The sequence below is a fragment of the Balaenoptera physalus genome (genome assembly GCF_965194825.1).
Source record: "Balaenoptera physalus genome assembly, chromosome: 8".
Classification (NCBI taxonomy): domain Eukaryota; kingdom Metazoa; phylum Chordata; class Mammalia; order Artiodactyla; family Balaenopteridae; genus Balaenoptera; species Balaenoptera physalus.
Window position 1 is genome coordinate 101392104 of NC_138887.1, and position 6385 is coordinate 101398488.

Below are 6385 nucleotides of genomic sequence, written 5' to 3' on the forward strand. Positions count from 1 at the left end.
AAAGCCCCCAGGCTCTCCCCTTGACTTCTACGCAGTGATTCTGGAGTTCCGGATCCCAGCTGCGCCACCCGCTCCCGGCAGCGACGGGGTCTCCATCGAATGTCCCTGAGGTCCAAGGGGCTGGAGGCTAGGAGTGGTTGAGGCCCCCGGACATGCCCGGGACGCAGTACCTGCCGCCGTTTCTCCCCATGAGGTCGCAGGGGAGGGGCCCAAAGCTGCTTTCCTCTCTGTCCTGGACGCCAGTGCACCCACCATTAATACGGTGGCAGGAGTTGTGTGGGCTCAAGCCAGGGGCCACTGCGCCCCATTCACCCGCTTCGTAGAGGAAAAGGTATAAACGAAATTCTTACAAGCGAGACTGGTACCCCGGAATTTTTTCTTCTTTGCATAAGACCGACTCCAGAGGCTCCCCCTTCCCTCCCAGTAGCAGGGCCAGGGTCTTCAGTGTAGGAAGGGGCGGTCATGAATGATAAAGAGACAAGCAGCGGAGGCTGCAGGTCAGCAGCCAGAATTTGAACCGAGAACCAACCTCACGGGGAATGTGCTGGCCGGCTGCAGCTAAGAGCTGGGCATGGGGCCACCACGTTCCTTTGGGTGCGCTCGGTCCACAGTCAGGATAGATTTCTTTCTCGGCTGGGAGACCTGCCGACTCGGTGCCCGTTGGGCCCACTGCGGACTGGGCAGAGGGTGGTGCGCACCCGGTTGAGCCCAGTGACCCACCCCCACCCCGAGAACCAGGGGTATAATGCAGACATCCGCCACCTGGCCCCCAGGAGGAAAATCGGGCTTTTAATCCTCAAGAGCTTTGCGAAGCCGGGCAGAATGCAGAGAGGCTCGGTCCTCACCTAACTGATGGGGGTGGCGATGGGGGTGGGGAGAGGTTGATTAGGGCACCGCCGGCTTCCAGTTCCTAATCTCTCTGAGCCAGTATTAGCACCCCCAGCCCCTGGAGGGTACGTCTATACACGGCGTAGGGATGCCAGGGCTGGGGGAAGGGAAAGTGAATGGCTCAGCCTGGAGGGGGCCACGGAATGGGGCGATCCCAGACTCCGGGGCGGAACCTTCCCAGCCCAATCCCTAGGATGCGCTCACCGGTGAGGCGCTGGAGACGCGCCGCCCACCCCAGAGCAGAGCTCAGGGGCCTCCGGTGCTCCTAGAGCAAACAGGGATGGGAGTAGGGGCAAGAGGGGAGAGTGTCTCAGCCGCGTTCTCCGAGGCTCCCACGATGGGTGGCAGCGAAGCAGAAGGTCCGAGAACTGCTTGCCCCCTGAGACCGCGCGGGGCCACCCCGGGGCCACAAAAGTGGTAACGACTTGCAGTGATGCCCTGAGAAGGGACTGAAGAAACTAATTCTCAGAGCAGGAACTCCCTCTCGGCTCTGGTTTGCAGCCCTCCTCCCAGCCTTGCGCTTCCCCCGGAGCCCAACAGGGCGGCGAAAAGCCTACAGGACCCCCGCTCGATTCCCCAGGGAGGTGCGCGGGCCCGCGCCGATAAGCACCTCGCTAAACACCAGCCGCCCTCAAGCCGCGCTGCCGCCCCAAGTCCGGGGCACAGCCCTGGGCTCACAGCAAGCTCCACTGGGGGACCCGGGACCTCGGGGCCGCGTGGGCGACTCCGGAAGGCGCGGGAGAGCCAGGAGGCCGCACTGCCGCGTCATCCCCGAAGGCCGCCCGCGCCGGGCAGCCCCTGCCTGCCCGGCCACCCGCCCGCAACTCGGGTTCTAGTACTGCTAGCCCCAGGGCGCCCGCCTCCACCTTCTCTTCCTCTCCCGGCGCTGGCTCCACCTGGCCCCGCCCCGGACACTCACCTGCGCCGGCTCCGGGCTGGGCGCACCGCCGCCTCCCAGCTCCGCGAGGAGTCCATACCGGAGAAACAAGGCAAAAAGTACCCTGGTTCGGAGCGGGCCAATGGACGGAACCCAAGGCGCGCCCGGGCCGCACCGAAGGCGGCGCCCCGAACCTCCACAGCGCGACGCTGGAGGAGGCGGCGCCCGAGCGCGGAGCCCGGCGGGGGAACAAAGAGGAGCCGGGATGGGGCCGCGCGCTTCCTGGGTGTCGGGTGACAGGTCTGCTGGGGGAGGCCCCGGCCCGGCCACCTGAGGAGGAGCCGCCTCCGCGCGGCAGGCGGGGTAGGGCAGGAGAGGCATGGGGGTCCCGGAGCCCGAGGAAAAGTGTGCGCAGGGTGCCCTGGACGGCGCGGCCAGAGAGAGGTTCGCAGGCTCCGGCGCAGACGTGCATGGGCTACGCCGAGTACAGAGATAATGACTCTGGGAGGGTTTACCGCCCCCTGAGCCCCGCCCGCCCCCTGCGCCGCGCCATTGGCTCAGGTGCCGTGAGGCGGGGGAGGGGCAGGGGGCGGGCCCTGGATGATTCACCTTGAATGTGGCTCCGGTTGGTGCACAGCGCAGGGCACGCCCGACAGGGACTGCGGAGACGCCGGGAGCCCCGCCTGCTCGCCCAACTCGTCCGGGTCTGAAGACAAGGGGTCTTGCCGTCCGCCCTCTCTCCTTGCCTCCTGCCTTCAGGCCAGGTTGCAGCTGGCCGAGGTGCGCCCCAGCGCCCTGCCACCCCACCCTCTGAGCCGGGAGCTAGCAGAGGTGTGTGTAGCGTAGCAAGCAAGCTTGGAAATCCGATCCTGGACTGGGGGAAGGGAAGTGCGTTTGGAGCTGGGACGCACTGTGGGGCCGCTGGACGGATCTCCGCACTCTCCCCCGCAGAAAGGTGCGCAAGGCTGAGTTGTCTCAGTGGACCCGCCGGGGGCGCAGGGCTGGAGTGGGTACGAGGGGCTTACGCCACGGCCTCACCCACCTGCTCTCGGGCAGCTCTGCAGCCCCACAGGTGTCTGGCCACTGCCGCCGCCGTGAACAAAGGCTGCCTGTCCCAGAAGGGGGAGGGGGAGGGGAGCCGCCCCCAGACCCGTTCCCATCCCCCTTCCTACCCCCCCCCCACAGCGGCAATGGCTCCCCCAGGAGGGGGCGGGGCGGGCAAATGCTGGGGCGCGGGCGCGGATTAGATCCTTTTCAGCCGTCCTTCGCTCGGACACCACCCGGAGCATTCCGAGGGGCGGGGCAGGGGCTAGGAGACTCCCGGGCTGTCAGCGCTGGGGTGGCCTCTTCCTCCCTCCCCAGCATCCTGAGCACCCGAGCGCCCCCACCCCCTGCTGTTTTGGGCGCCCTTTCCTGTCTCAGCCCCGCCTGGCTGCCCCAGACGGCAACCGCGGTACAAAACAAGATTAAAATAAAACGTTAATCCGACCTCCTCCCGTTTAGCTCCTAGTTCTCCCGATCGACCCCTGAATGTCTGGCGGTTGAGAAGCCCCTACAGATGAAGGTTCCTGGCCGGTGCCCCATCAAATCTAAAGGGCTCTTGTATTAAGATGGAAGACCGTTAGCACCGTGCCCTGGGCTCGAGCGAAGGAAGGGAGTAGGCAGTGGTGGTGGGATGGGGGTGGAGGTCTACGGTCCTTCCCACCCCCGCCCCTTCCGAGCCGGGAGGGGCCGAGAGTGCTCGTGCTGATACGAACCCTTCAATAGGTCCGACTTCTGGGTGGGGCCTGCTCCGGCCCTGGTTGTCGCAGCCAGAGGAGGAGGCAAGACCCCCACCCCAGGCGCGCTGGCCAGGCGAGTCGCGCAGCCTCGGTGTCGCTCTCAGCGCAGCCAGAGATGGGGCGCAGTGCGCCAGGGCCGGGACTAGGGAGATCAGGAGAAAGGCACAGGGCCCAACAGGCCAAAGGGGGGGAGGTGATTGGCTCCACATTAACCCCTCCCCGGCCCGCACGCATTCCCTCACCCAGCCAGGTCGCCCTGAACTTCCCTAGCTGAGTCCCCATCCGCGCCCTACCTGGTCCCCGAGGACTGTAGGATGCTGGGTGGTAAGCTCGCGGTGTGCCTGGGACCGCAAAGCGGGAGCGCAGGCCCTGCCGGCTTCGAGTGGCCCCCGCAGCCTGCAGCGCCCCCTTTATAGCGCGCGCCCCGCCTCCCGTGCGCGGCGCGCCCCGCCCGAGCCCATTCACCTGCTGTTGAGAACCAGACACCAAACAGCGCAAAGCGAGCCACCAGGCCGCGCGGTCCGGCCGTCGGGGCTGGCAGGGCGGGGGCGCAGCTGAGACGGATCCAGTTTCCACCTTTTCTTAAATGCGCGGCTGAAAGTCGAGACGGCCCCGGCCTCAGGAGCCAGCGTTGCTTTCTCCCCCCGTGGTTCCCCGAGCACCCCGACGCCCCCAGCCCCACTCCGGGAGGGGCAGCGAAACTGCACCCGCAAGGACTCATACATATTTTAGGGAGCAGGCCGGGCCGGTAACCGGAGCTGGACCTCGACGGTGAAGGGGCGGCCCCTGGGGACCCGATACCCCGGATCCCTTTCGGCTCCAGGCGCAGGCGGGGGAGGAGGTGGCTTCGGCCGACCTCAGGTCCTCACTTTGCTGCTCTGTCCCGCGCACCCTATGCCCACTTCCTGCCTTCCCTCAGCAGGTCCGACGTCTGTTTGGCCCGCGGCGGCGTCCGCCCCCTACAGAGACCCTTTCCGCTTCGCCACCGACATCCGTCTCCGCCCGAAGCCGTGCATCCGCGATGTGTAGTTTTGGGTTCCTCGACCCTCGGGTCGGACTTAGGAAGGACCCGTAAATTTTTAGGAAGGACTGCCTTGCTTACTCCAACCTGGAGGACTCGGCGCCCTTAGCTCCGACCCCGGACACGGCTCTTCTTTCTCTTGGCGTCTCGACTTTCCTCTCTGGCCATCTTAGTTCTTTTCCTGGCCCTTGCCCCACTCTGCTTCCCTTACCCCCAACCTCGCCCTCTCCATGGCAGTTCCCGTTGTGCTGAAGATGTTGGGCGAAGAGGTCATCCATCAACCCTTGGCCTCTCGCTCTCTTCCCACTCTACAAGGCAGGGCTGGGGGGCGGGGTGTGTGGGAGGCAGGCCTCCCACCCCCACCTAGGCCTGCCCTGACGGGGGCAATTCTGTCACTGGCCTCGCTCGGACTGATCGGGTCCCGGCGCTGACCCTGGCTCTCCGCCTCATGACATGCGTAACTAGTACTCCCCAGTGAGACCGAGCCCCGGCTTTGGGTCCTCCTGCGCGCTAGTTACCAGCTGGCGTTCTTCAGTGATTCACTTCACTTCTCAGAGCCTCAGTTCCCCCATTTGCAAAATGGGTAGAGTGACTCCCACCTCTCAGGAAGAAAAAGAATGCACGTGTAGGCACGCGCGTACTTCGTGACCCGTAGATCTCTGCCAACTACAGACCCCGTATTATCACTGTCGCGGACCCTGCATCCCGGCCTGTGGGATGCCTTCCCGGTGCCCCACCCAGCCGCCGCATCCCAGGCTCCTGGTGCCCCCTTCGAGATCTCGCCACCACCACTACCCACGCCGCGCCAGGGCCACGTGCCGGGGGCTCCAGTCCCCTGGGGGAGCCGCAGCGCTGCCTTTCGATCTTAGCCCAGGCCCAGCCCTCGGGGCTTTGTTCTAGAATCTTAGATGTGATGTGCTTCGGTCGACACTCGCAGGGATGTTCGAAACCCAACTAATCCTCCGACATTTTTCGAAAAACGGTGTGTTTGTGCGTTTGTGCATTTTTTCTTCGAGCAGCGCACTGTCTCTGTAAGGTTCTCAAAGGGCGGGGAACCCCCGAGATTCAGCTTGGGCTGGGGGCAGGGAGTGAATGAAAGGATGGAGAAACAACGAGAAAAATAGACAAGTGAAAAGCGATCCTGTCATAGGAATGAATCTATCTAGCTTTTTAAAAGAGTGAGGAAAAAATATATAGTCGTTATATATTCTGGAAAATATCCTGGATGTTAAGTGAAAAACGCAAAGGACACATGGGCTTCTATTTGTGTAAAAATATACATGAGGGGGTGTCTAGGTGTCGGTTATTTTATGCGCAAAAAGCCTCTGCCCGGAGACCCAAGACACAGCAAATAGGGGTGGTTTCCGTGTAGGAGAACCGGGGGCCAGAGGGCAGGGGACTTTCTGCTGTACGTCTTTCTGGACTATCTGAAGTGTATGTGTTTACCACATGCTTGTATTAAACTTCCAGTTAAAAAAGAAACTGCAGGAATTGGTTTTTTAAAAATCTGATTCGGGATGCTGAAGCCTGGAGGAGTCAATCGCAGAGAGAGAGAGCTGAGCCCGAGAGACAGCGAACTGGGGCGCGGAGGGCGGAGAGAGGCGGGGGGCGGGGCGGGCGCCTCGGGGTTCTCGGCTCCGGGGCGATGCGGGTCCAGAACGCGTGCTCAGAGCGAGGGCGACCGGGGGAGGGAAGCTAGCGGCCACGGCCAGTGCAGTTTTGCAGCATTCCGTCTTCCACCTTCCCACCAGGCGACACCCCGGCTGAGTTTGGCCCCGGTGGCAGCCAAGGCTTGAGCGCCCACCTCAGAGGTGTCCT

The 6385-nt window shown here is 63.9% G+C and overlaps 2 long non-coding RNA genes across 2 annotated transcripts; one reads left to right on the plus strand and one right to left on the minus strand.

The window, feature by feature from the left end:
* Positions 1-343: 343 nt before the first annotated feature.
* LOC309666094 lies at positions 344-1883 on the minus strand. The gene is made up of 2 exons (XR_014266891.1): positions 1808-1883; positions 344-1337 (listed from the first exon to the last, which is right to left on the minus strand). It is a non-coding gene; the product is annotated as an uncharacterized lncRNA (long non-coding RNA).
* A 746-nt stretch (positions 1884-2629) lies between these two features.
* LOC309666109 lies at positions 2630-6049 on the plus strand. Its single transcript, XR_014266906.1, has 2 exons — positions 2630-2720; positions 4469-6049. It is a non-coding gene; the product is annotated as an uncharacterized lncRNA (long non-coding RNA).
* Positions 6050-6385: the final 336 nt, after the last annotated feature.